The sequence below is a fragment of the Bubalus bubalis genome, chromosome 9 (genome assembly GCF_019923935.1).
Source record: "Bubalus bubalis isolate 160015118507 breed Murrah chromosome 9, NDDB_SH_1, whole genome shotgun sequence".
NCBI classification, from domain to species: domain Eukaryota; kingdom Metazoa; phylum Chordata; class Mammalia; order Artiodactyla; family Bovidae; genus Bubalus; species Bubalus bubalis.
Window position 1 is genome coordinate 76,112,893 of NC_059165.1, and position 13,220 is coordinate 76,126,112.

The window sequence follows — 13,220 nt, forward strand, 5'->3', positions numbered from 1 at the left end:
TACTAGGTTCAGCCCGGATTCTACTGAACCAGCAGAGATAAAACCTGTGCAAGCATAGCTTTCCTGATTATTTGAATCCATTCTATCTCCAGAGAGGATAGGAGATTATATCAAGTGGCTACCATTTAAATCTTCAGTGAGAGGTTTCATAATGCCTTTATTGTGAAAGGCTCAGGTCAGTTTCTATGTACTTACTCCCCCAAACAAAAAGACTTTGGTCACAACAAGGGAATGCACAGTAGCCACTTGTGTGGTTGTATGCATATAAGCTTCATGGACACTTCTCAGATCCCAACTTAGCCCAGGAATGTGGGAAGGAATGATAGGAAAGGCAGGCGAACAAAACTGTTTCTCATGTGTTCTCTGGACCACAGATGGTTAGAGTTGTTACTGGGCTCTGGGCCCCAAAAGACATACTGCGTGAGTGCTCAGTCATGTCCAACTCTTTGTGACTCCATGAACCCTGCCAGGTTCCTCTGTTCATGGGGTTTCCCAGGCAAGAATGCTGGAGTGGGTTGCCATTTCCTCCTCCAGGGGACCTTCCCAACCCACATCACCTGTATTGGCAGGCAGATTCTTTACCACTGAGCCACATGGTAAGTTCCAAAAGACATAGACCAGCCTCCAAGTGCCTTAAGAGCAAATGGCTGCAAGAAATTCTTCAAAGGCAATCATCAGGAGCTAAACCCTCAAACACATTCCAGGTTAACTTTTCCACTTCAAGCTGGGCAATGCAGCCCCATAAGGTCCCTCAACAACAGGGACCGAGAGGACTTAATCACTTTCCTATACCCCAAATGCATTCAATTCAAATACTTCAAACATTTACACTAACCCAATCTATGCAGGCTTCAAACAGCAAACTTAGAACAGTGGAATTATTATCATCCAAAACATTTTCTTCTTATGATCAATAAAATGCATTGTATTTGAAAATTCAGACAATTCCCACAATATAACACTTAACCATAAGAGACCCATCCCAAAGCAATCATTTCAAAACACAATTTATTTAAAACTATCAGAACTGCTAATGACCTTCTAAGCCATCATTTATGGAAATACTTTCAAGATTTCTATTTGGGCAAACAAACCATCAAGGAGCTTTTGCGATATTATCCTTGGCGAACAGGAGAAAGCTGATTGGCATAGCTCTACAGATGATAGAAAGACAGTGGTTATAGCATGTCCAATATTTTAGCTTGTATTCATCAAGGGTTAGAAAGGTAGAAAGCTAAGCTGCACTGATTCTGACCCCAACATACACAATGGTTTAGCAAGTTATTTACTCAAGTCTCTCAGCACTCTCTCTCTGTGCCTCAGTCTTCTCGTCTATAAAATAGGGATAATATTTTATGTATCTTGTATGAGTGTTGAGAGTATTAAATAAGGTAATCAGTATAAACACATAGCAAGTACTCTTATGTGTTTTCTCTAATTTTTCATTATAAAAATGAAAAAGTAAAGCACCATTTCAATCTGCATATCATGTGAGTTAAAAGAAATTAAGGAAAAAATCCTCAGCATGAATAAGGTATTTTCATTTTTTAAAAACAAGGCTTTTAAACACATGCTTCTAAAGTCCAAATGCAGCCTATTTGATAAAGCTAGTATACATTATCTCTTCAGCAATATTTGACTTTTAGCCTAAATAGATGCCACAGAATTCCATTGGGTTGGACAATTTCTTGTAGAGGAGAATAAGTACTTTTATATAAATATAAGCCCAAGTCCCCTTACAAAACTACTACATCATCTAATTTTTAATCTTAATGAAAGTGCTTCCAAGTTAGTGAAATGGTCTCCTTTCCATGAACAAGGATATGGGGTCAGAGTTAAGAACCTTTCTCAGCATTGAAGGAGGAAATCATCATGGAAAGGAGACCATTTCACTAACTTGGAAGCACTTTCATTAAGATTAAAAATTAGATGATGTAGTAGTTTTGTTACTGCATTTCTCTTTCTCTTTCAGTAGAAACACTAAACTTGTCCCAGAGTTTATCATTTATGGAACATACGTCAAGAGCTAAAGTCAAGAGCTAAGGCCTAGCAATGGTGAACTACAATCTTCAGATATCAATAAAACCACTATTTTTCGTCCTTATTATTCATTGCATTTAAATCATGATAGTTCAAGCAATGCCTCATCACATATCATCTCAGTGGGGGAGATAAATCTTATTAGACAGAGTTCATTAAATATTAAGTACGGAATTGAAGCTCAGCACTTATACCAGTGATCATCAACACAAGTATAGGGATCATCCATATAATGGAAATAAGAGAAGCAGGTTGGGAAAGGGGAAGACTGCGACAAACTAGAGTTCATGCCCTTTCTAAAGTGAGCAGTGGCAGCAACATGGTTTACTTCAGTCCTCCGTATATAAGAACATAAGCCCAGTGTTGCCAGAGCTTGGTTTTTTAAAAGCCTGAAATCACATTTGTATGTAAAATATTCTGAATTCTAAATATTAGCATCAAGTTCTATGAAAACCAAATGAACAATAGAGGCCAAACAAAAATCCTTTGTGCCAAATTCAATCCATGGGCCATCAGATTACAATTTCTGATTCATAAATCATCATTATGATCACCATATGGCCAACCCTGGCAGAATCTCAACACTGGCCACTAATGTGAACCCTTTCCTTCCTACTACCTGTGACTAGCTTTGTTCTTCCCTCCATATCAACCAAGACTCACCAGATAATGTTAAACAGAACTTGGAAAAGATATTTCAAAGAAGTAAACTTGCCCAACTAATTATCTCCAGTCAATCAATGAAATTCTTTTAATTTACCCAAGATACCTTCAAATGCTTTCTTTGGCAAGTCCTGGGCCGTTGATATTAAAAGGTCTGCCTGATGATGCAGGAGCAAAGAGGCAGGTCTATCTCAGTTCTGGAGGTTCCCTCCCCCATCAGGCCAGTTGACCTTGACAGGAAGGGTGGTGAAAAATGGCTGGCTCTCATGCCCACTGACATTTGGAAGCACAGGTGCAGCCCAGAGCCCTGGCAAGATTCAGCCAGGCGCTCCTGTGACAAGCCCAAGCCTGAGGGGTGGACTCCCCTGACAGTCTAAGCAGGAGGTTGAATCTGTCACTGTCTGGCTCGAACGGCTGAAGCGGCTGTCTGGGACAAGTGCTGACACCAGACGCCTGAACAGGGGCTCAGTCAAGCAGGCATTTGTTACAGAAAACTCCCCTAACTCATATTTCACAGTGATCAGAGGCGGTGAGGCGGAGACCCAAAGAGGCTCATCACCAGAGTATTAGCCATGGTGGCTATCACACAGGGACAGCTGGGCTGAAGCCAGAGAAGCCCTCTTTGGAGACAACAAATGTTCAGTGCCCTGGGGTGGTACATCCTCCCCATCCCCCATCTCCCATCCACCAACACGTGGCACTCCAACACCCCCTTGAGGCTCTGAATGGAAAGAACACGAGGAGGATGTGCTGGGCAGGGGAGGAAGGCACAGACTTGGAGGTAAGGAGAGCCTAGAGACTGGGCCCTGCCTATGGTCATTCAGACCCAGGCCCTGGCCTCTTCTTTCCATAGCCTCTCCTGATTTAAAGCAATGAGAATCCTTTGGGACTTATCCTTCTATAGAAAAGGGTTTTATTTTTTTCTTTCATCAATGCTGCTCTACAGGGCACTCCACAATGCTCATTTCTGAGCTCAGTTGCTCTGATGGAATTGAAAGACAAATGAAAGAGGCAGAGGAAATATCATCAAATTTAGTTTTTGTCTCAGGAGTTTCACAAACAACTGCATGCCCCCCCCCAAGCCATTTTTCTAATTACATTGGCATGGCAGTCAAGAGTGGTGATTACTGCCAAGCATCTCACCATTAACTAGGATGCCCCACAACCCTGCTCCAAGGGCATCCTGTATTGTTAGTGATTTTCCTCTCCTTTTGGAAACTTGATAACCAAGTTTAAAATAATAAGAAAAGACAAAATCTTTCTCGATTAACCCTGACTCTTTTGAATGCAAAACCTAAATAGCTTTGACATGACTAGAGATCGTCAGTTACACACTTACAAATTGGACAATAGAAATAATCACTAGAATACTCACAAATATCTTAGTATCATATTTAATCATTACGGTGACAGTAATAATACTAACAGTAACCACTTACCTTTACTGGACACTTAGCATGTAACAAGCCTTCTTCTAAGCATTTACATGGACAGTAATGAATTCTCACAATGACAAATGAGATAGGAATATTATTATCCCAATATTACAGGAGAGGATACTAGGGTCCAGTCTTAATTGTTCAAGTCACATAGCTTGAAAGAGGCAAAATCTGAATTACAAGAAAACAGTGCCTTTACACATAGTACTAAAAATGTTTATTGATTAGTGCTACTAAGGGATGATGGTGAAAGAACTCAATTTAGAATTAGAACACCTTGATTTAGTCTTAATACATAAGCAACACCTACCAATTAATAAGGAAAAAGATGACTACTCCAACAGAAAAGTGAAGCAAAAAAATAGAAAATTTACATAAAATTTTGACAAGTGACTGAAAAAAACACATATAAAATCTCACTAGTATTCAGATATTTGAAAATTACAGCAACATGATATATTAGCTTTTGCCTATCAAATTGAAAAGTATCTGTTAAAATTGTAATATCCAGAGTAGGTAACAGTGTACTATCAGCCACTAGGGGAAAAAGTGTTGATTTATATAACATTTCTGAGGGGCAGTCTGATAATATATGTCAAAATCTTGCAAGTGGTTTATATCTTCTCTGGTAGTTTTAAAACACCGATGTAAATTCTTTGACACTCCCTTCATTGAGAGGTAGCGAATCTACATTCTCTCCTCTCTGAAATGGGGCAGGGTTGTGACTGCTTCAACCAGCAAAAATGATACCAAGTAACCTTCCAGGCTTTATTTTTTTAGGCTAAAAAATCACTGCAGATAGTGATTGCAGCCATGAAATTAAAAGACACTTACTCCTTGGAAGAAAAGTTATGATCAACCTAGATAGTATATTGAAAAGCAGAGACATTACTTTGCCAACAAAGGTCTGTCTAGTCAAGGCTATGGTTTTTCCAGGAGTCATGTATGGATGTGAGAGTTGGACTGTGAAGAAAGCTAAGAGCTGAAGAATTGATGCTTTTGAAATGTGGTGTTGGAGAAGACTCCTGAGAGTCCCTTGGACTGCAAGGAGATGCAATCAGTCCATTCTAAAGGAGATCAGCCGTGGGTGTTCTTTGGAAGGAATGGTGCTAAAGCTGAAACTCCAGTACTTTGGCCACCTCATGCGAAAAGTTGACTCATTGGAAAAGACTCTGATGCTGGGAGGGATTGGGGGCAGGAGGAAAAGGGGACAACAGAGAATGAGATAGCTGGATGGCATCACCAACTCGATGGATGTGAGTTTGAGTGAATTCCGGGAACCGGTAATGGACAGGAAGGCCTGGCGTGCTTTGGTTCATGGGGTCACAGAGGGTCGGACACAACTGAGTGACGGAAGTGAACTGAACTGAACCTTCCAGGCTAGTTCATAAAGCCTATATATACCTGCCCTGTGCCACTGACATATTCTTGGAGCCCTGAGCCAATTACTAAAAGTACTAGATGAATATCACCAGGCTCGAGTGGCCACATGTAGGAACAACATTCAGCAGTCCTAGCAGAGCCCAGCCTCTGAGTCTCCCAGCTGAGATCCCAGACCTCACAGAGCAGAAAACTACCACCCCTGCTGTGTCCTCTCTGAATTTCTGACATTCAAGAGGATAATAAAATGGTGGTTATTTAATACTGCCAAGTTTAGGGTTGGTTTGTTACACAGTAACAGATAACTGGAATAACCTCTTACACAGGAATGACTCCTCTCAAGTCTACTCTAAGGAAAGAGAGACATACAAAAGAATTACAAAGATGTTTGTGGCATCATTGGTTAAAATAAGGTAAAATGGGAAACATATATTTAAATAATAAGGGCTTTCTTTATCGACTGATGAAATGTGGCTATTTAAAATCAAGTTTTGGGGACTTCCCTGGTGGTCCAGCAGCTAAGACTCTGCACTCCCAATGCAGGGGCCCTGGGTTGATCCCTGGTCAGGGAACTAGATCCTACATGCCACAACTAAGTGTTCATAGGCTGCAACTAAAGATCTCATGTGCCACAGCTAAAAAGACTCAGTGCAGCCAAATAAATATTTTTAAAAAATAATAATAAAGCACAGCAATGCAGATAATTTAAATGAGCCCTTTAAGAAAAAGAAATCAAGTTTTATAAAACTATTAAAATGGGGAAAAAAACCCTTCATAACATATCTGAGTTTTTAAATAATATAGAATGCAGAAGTTCACTTTTTTGGGATAAAGTAAACATTAAATATGGCACCCCACTCCAGTACTCTTGCCTGGAAAATCCTATGGATGGAGGAGCCTAGTAGGCTGCAGTCCATGGGGTAGCTAAGAGTCGGACACGACTGAGCAACTTCACTTTCACTTTTCACTTTCATGCATTGGAGAAGGAAATGGCAACCCACTCCAGTGTTCTTGCCTGGAGAATCCCAGGGATGGGGGAGCCTGGTGGGCTGCTGTCTATGGGGTCGCACAGAGTCGGACACGACTGAAGTGACTTAGCAGCAAACACTAAATAAAATGCAATAAAACTGGATGAAAATATTCCAAAATTTAAATAATGGTTAATACTGAGTTGTCATATTATGGGTGATTTTTATTTCCTTCTTGATGATTTTCTGCATTTCTAAAATGCATAATAGTAGTAGACAGTGTGCTAATAATACATGATATGACCTCATTATGGAAGACTTAAGTTCAAATTCCAGCAACATCTATCTTATCTATCAAACCAAGATAGTAACATCTACCTCAAAGGATTATTATGATGTTAAATGATATAATAACTAAGTTCCTGCACCATGAACCCGGTAGGCATTCAGTCAATGGCTTTTTAAATTCAATAATAAGCACTTTGGCCAAATCTTCAAACACAAATCAGAATGAGCATTTGAAATAAATTCTAGAGCTCCCAAAAGAATAAAGAACACTAAGGTTTGACCTTGTGTTTCACCACTCATCTAAAATAAGTGGGATTTGGCCAAATTGCAAACCACTGTGGCAGACTACTGTGTCTCTCACGGCCATGTTTTGACCTTTTCTTTTCTCCCCTCTCCAGAAACATCAGTAGTTTAATGGATGGAGGAGCTTACATGTCTGTAGCAGGGTCCTGGAGTGACACCCCAAGGTGTGCAGCAGACAGTGGGCAGGACTTGGTGGCTGTCTTCTCTTCAGGGGAAGGGGAGATTACCAGTTACAAGAGAATTGACATCAGGTTTTGCCTCATTAGTTACCAGGGAAACTACCAGAGGGGCATGCCCTTTATGCCCTTGTTGATTAAAACAATCATCAGCTGGGGCCTGGGGCAAGTGCTTAGGAAGGTCAGTCAAATGTAAATGGCATAAGTGAAACAGGCATTTGAAGGGCAGAAGATGTACAGAGAGCAGGAGAACAACCATCTTGAGTGGCATGACCATACATTCTACCCCAATGTACCCTGCACGACCCTTAAAATCTTGGTCCTCCTCTCTTCTGCAATTCCCTGGGATCAGGTGTGTAGAGGGGGACTGCAACAAGATACCATAAATGCGATGCAGACAGCAGCAGCCAGAGTATCAAGAGTAAGATACACCTGATCACACCTGCTCACAATGAAATCAATAAAGAAATCTGATGACAAGAATTATGACTGTTTATAATCTTAATCCTTGAAAATCCTAATATCTGGCAAAAACCAAGAAGCAAGTTATTGTGATTTCCTGATTGGAAAAATTAATGCTTCAATCTTTAGCCAAAGGAAGGTAAACTGAGACCCGTTCAGCAATTAACGTTCCAATATTTTATCCTATTTAAAATGACCCATGAATTCTCTTCTTCCAACTTTAGTTTCAAGTTACCAAAATCCAAAGAGACTATTTTAGATAGATGTTCCCCCAAACAATTATTTCTAAAGAGTTTACCTAAAATCTCTTTATCTCCTTTATTCTTAGAGATCACAGAAGATTAAAGTTTCAGAGAGGTCAGATAGATCATTTACATCTCAAAGGCATAATAGAAGTACCAATTCCTTCTAGAAAGCTAGCTTAACCAATTATAAAAAACTCACTTTGATACAATACCAGAGCCATTAGAGGCCATCGTCCTCTAGATCTCTTGGCAGCTCCCATTAAACCAGGACAGCCCCCACAAGGCCCTGTCTACATAACAGTAGACAGCCACCTACTCCAGAATTCCTTCCTCCCTCACAACATCTTTCAGAGTCATCCCTGGAAGTTTTGGGCCCTGCATGTCAGCTGTCGGCCAGCCAGGAATTATACCTGCAACTCTCAGGCCCTACATGCTAGTGGACAGTACCTGCAACTTTCCATTCCAGTGCTGTATTTCTTGACATCTCAGCTCTCACGGGAGTTTCCTTGGTCTCCTGGCTGGTTCTGCCAATTGTTAGGTTGCACCACACAGGTCTATGAGGCCTATACTTACTCAGCTTCAAGACCAAAGAAAGAGCTAGGAGTCAGCAACAGAGAAATCAGTGGTCTAAGGGATGGTGAAGCTTACACATATGGAGCAAGGTCCTGGAGTGACACCCCAGCATGTGCAGCAGAAGGCAGGCAGGACTTGGCTATCTTCTCTTCAGGGGGGAAAGGGGAAATTCTCATCCTGACCTTATTTATTACTATTGGTAATAAATAGTAATAAATTTACTGTTAATAAATAGATGGACAAGCACCAAGTTCTTCTGCTATGCCTAGTAGATGATAAGCAAATAGTTGAGGTAAAGTGGAGAGGCTGGGCAGCAGTTGACTTTCCTCTCTGATGTGGAAGCCCTTTTCATTATTAACTGTATCTGTTCCCACTGAGAGTGTGAAGAACATCTTAGACTGAAAGCCTTCCAGTGATCTATAAAGAACCACCCCTCTTACCTCCCTGGTTCATATTCTCCTCTTCATCCCCAGGCCACATTGCTGTGACTTTGTTAAATTAACAGGTATTAAGGAGAGCCCTAGAGTGTCAAATGATGAGCCATAGTTCAACTAAAGATCACAAGGAAACCAGAATAGAGAAGTTTATCACTCAAAGGTTCTGGAGAAGGTACACAGCACACACCTGGAGGTGCCCATGGGGAAGTCAAGACGGTGCAGGCAGAGAGCACATGGCTTTTTTAGGGACCGTGGATGGACTGCTTTGGGATTCCCAGACTAAGGTCAGATGGCTCAATTCAAAGCAAAAACAGCAGGGTTTCAGTAAGCTCCTAAGGGCACACAAGGGGGAGGAAGACCCTGGGAAGACTAGTGCTCACAAAGACTGCTGGAAAAGTTATATCAGTTATATAAAAAGTTATATCAGTTTATATTTGTTTGTGACTGTGTGCTCTGTTCTCTACAAACGGTCATCTAGGGCATGCAACTTTGGGATGGGCTGGTGTCAGGTCACGGAGAAGGCAATGGCACCCCACTCCAGTACTCTCGCCTGGAAAATCCCATGGACGGAGGAGCCTGGTAGGCTGCAGTCCATGGGGTCGCTAAGAGTCGGACATGACTGAGCGACTTCCCTTTCACTTTTCACTTTCACACATTGGAGAAGGAAATGGCAACCCACTCCAGTGTTCTTGCCTGGAGAGTCCCAGGGATGGTGAAGCCTGGTGGGCTGCCGTCTATGGGGTCACGCAGAGTCGGACACGACTGAAGCGGCTCAGCAGCAGCAGCAGCAGTGTCAGGTCAAGGCCCTGCAGGCCACTTGGCACCAAATCATGCCAAGACAGCAATATCATGGAGTAGTTTAGCTGACTTCTTGGCACATATGCACAGTCTTGATCATAAACAATAAAGAACATAAATGAATAAACAATATAAATAAACAGCAAGAGGAGCTAAACTCTGTGGAGACCCCCTCTGTGACAGCACTGTTCTCAGCACTCTGCTGGCATGAGCTCCCTTAATCCTCACCCTGATGCTAGGATGCTATTAGCAGTGCTGCTCCTCATGTGCGGAATCAGAAACACAGAGGAGGGAAGTAACCTACAGAGCTAGAGAGCATGAGAGCATGTCTTCCCCCAAAAAGAAAAGAAAGAATGGAATGCTTATGCCCATTTTCTCCTTCAGAGACTCCAATGAGGTGGCTGTAGAAGAAGAAAAGAGAAGAAGAGACGCTGTAGAAATTTATCCCTCCACCCACTATGACTTGGGTGAATGAGAACCTGAAAAGTTATGAAGAGAAAGCTTTGGTAGAATTGAGGACAGCTGATAAATTTCATCATTAGGTTGAGTACTTAGTTATCATAAATTAGTCACATTCCTGTTTCTCATCTGTATAATGTATATATGTTGCATTTAACATCAACAATTAGGAAACCAGAATTGAAAGAGACATGTGTACTCCAATGTTCATCGCAGCTCTGTTTATAATAGCCAGGACAGGGAAGCAACCTAGATGTCCATCAGCAGATGAATGGATAAGAAAGCTGTGGTACATATACACAATGGAGTATTACTCAGCCATTAAAAAGAATACATTTGAATCCATTCTAATGAGGTGGATGAAACTGGAGCCTATTATACAGAGTGAAGTAAGCCAGAAAGAAAAACACCAATACAGTATACTAATGCATATATATGGAATTTAGAAAGATGGTAACTACAACCCTGTATGCGAGACAGCAAAAGAGACACAGATGTATAGAACAGTCTTTTGGACTCTTTGGGAGAGGTGGGGGGGATGATTTGGGAGAATGGCATTAAAACATGTATAATATCATATAAGAAAATCGCTAGTCCAGGTTTGATGCAGGATACAGGAAGCTTGGGGCTGGTGCACTGGGATGACCCAGAGTGATGGTATGGGGAGGGAGATGGGAGGGGGGTTCAGGATGGGGAACACGTGTACACCCATGGCAGATGCATGTTGATGTATGGCAAAACCAATACAATATTGTAAAGTAAAATAATAATAATAATAATAATTTAAAAAATAAAAAGCCAAAACTCTAAAAAAAAAATTTTTTTTTCAGTTTTCATCTTGTGTTGCAAACCCAGAGGAATTAAGTATCACATAAACAGAGTATTCAGCTCCAATTCTTATTGTGTAATGTAACCCTAACCTAGCCTGTAAGCTTTATAAAAATACAGATTCTTTTACTTCATTGTATTCCCTACAATACTATGTATACAGTGATTTATCTACAAAGCTTTCCCATCAATGAACTTACAACAAAAGAAATTGTAAGGAAAACATCTCATTGGCTATTCAACTTACAACTCAAGAAGGAAGAAAATACACGCAGCTCGGCTTACTAATTATTCATTCACATGTCAATTTGAGGCATAGGAAAATATTTTCCCATAGAAAGTGTATAATATATGTCTTTGAATACAAAAATAACTAGAGTTCAGATTCATCTAAGTTTCAAATGAAAGCACTAACATCTTATCCCACAAATAAGACATTAGCATTGCACTTCTGGACCTGGGGTGGCACATGAAATATAAAGAATTGAGAATGGGGGAATGGGGATGAAACATGGGCACCGTGAGTCTGGAGACTAAGAGAGCAGTCCAAGGCAGGTACTACTTAGTCAGCTCTCCTGCCCCAACTAGATTCTCCAGCCCATCGCTAGAGACAAGTGGCAAGCTAGAGGGGCTGTAGGTGGGAGTGATCTTGGTGAGGCAGCAGTGAGCAGTGGCATGAAATGAGATCTTAATTCCTCTTCCTGGAATTGAACCTGGGTAGTCTGGATGAGAACCAGGAATTCTAGTCACCAGACCAGCAAGGGCAAAAGGCCAGAAGGTATTTTTCCCTGGATCTTTGTCTCCAGTGAAAAATGCATTTATTATGGAGGCAAAAACTGTAAATGCAGGTACAAGGTTTGCCATTAGAACTAGCTCAACAATAAGTGGGAGATCACACAGAGAAATGGTTTGTTTAGTTAAGATAGAAGCAACGCAGAGATGCATACTTGGAGAGAAAAGGTGTGGGTGTCCCCGCTAGTGAGGAGGAGTGCAGTAACTCTTTCCAGTCTTTGCTTACCTTTAGCCAATTATCTGGTTTCTTTTGCCACACCTGATCTACCCTGGGACCCTCCCCTAGGTACGCATGCACCCCTCAACCAAAATAGATCTTGAATCAAAGGCTTCTGGGAGGAGCAAGACTCATTATGGCCTGGCATTATCCCCTGACTTTTTGACCCCCCAAGGACCCTTTCTGCATGTGTGTAGTGTCTTCCTTGTCCCAAAACATGGGGAGGGGGAGTGGAGATCCCTTAATCCTTTACTCAAACAGGGTTTTGCCCCCTTTTTATCCTTGCCATGACAATTATCTCAAATTGTTTAAAAGAGAGAAACACTACCCATTTACTCTGTTTCTGTTGTTACTTCCATTTCAGAGGGCAAACAGGAGGCTGGAGCCCACCTATCTCCTCTCTCAGGAAATGCAAACAGGAGGCCTGTTGTAAATGTCTAACCTGGAACCCATCTATCTCCTGCCTTGGGAGGAGAGAGTTCTGTAGCAGGAAAGGAGAGGGAAATAAAAGAGACCAGGGAAGCACTGTTGTCCAGTGGGAAGTAAGGCAAACCCAGCCACCTATGGCCAGGGAGGGCTTTCTTGTGTTACCACCTGGGAGACCCTGGGCTCATTATTTAATCTCTGCCTGGTACACAGCAATAATCAAGTATACACTTCATGATGAATACAGTTTTAAGCACTTTACAGGTATCACCTCATTTAATTCTTAAATATTCTTAGGAAAGAGAGGTCCAGAGAAGCTAAGTATCCTGGACAATGATGCCACCCAGGTCACCCCTTCTGAAGGCCTGTTGCCCCAGCTGCTGGCAGAGAGCTGTCCACTCCCAGCCCCTCGAGGATGCCTCACCAACAGAGCTGCCTCTACTCAAGTCAATCCCCCTCAGGGTGACCCACCTCCAATGACTGACCCCTGCGAGTGTCTCTTTGCCCTGCTTAAGGCTCCAGAGCTTCATCGTGGCTACCCACCTTGTCCCTCTGCCCTGTCCTGCTTCTATTGCCTTCTTCTTTCATTTGTTAGGCCAATAACACACCAGAATAAAAAATCTGTACACTAAACTCAGGCTTCACTGGTGGCTCAGCAGTAAAGAATCTGCCTGCAATGCACGAGCCACAAGAGATGATGGTTCGATCCCTAGGTTGGGAGGATCC

At 41.8% G+C, this 13,220-nt stretch overlaps 1 long non-coding RNA gene across 3 annotated transcripts in view; it reads right to left on the reverse strand.

The window, feature by feature from the left end:
* Positions 1-13,220, reverse strand: part of LOC123335099 — a 459,666-nt gene that overhangs the window by 418,716 nt on the left and 27,730 nt on the right. The window contains exon 2 of one of the 3 annotated variants that reach the window (XR_006641412.1): positions 7,211-7,286. This is a non-coding gene — a long non-coding RNA (uncharacterized LOC123335099). Of the gene's footprint in view, positions 1-7,210; positions 7,385-13,220 lie in introns of those variants that run through there. The other 2 variants (XR_006641410.1, XR_006641411.1) reach the window with 2 other exon arrangements.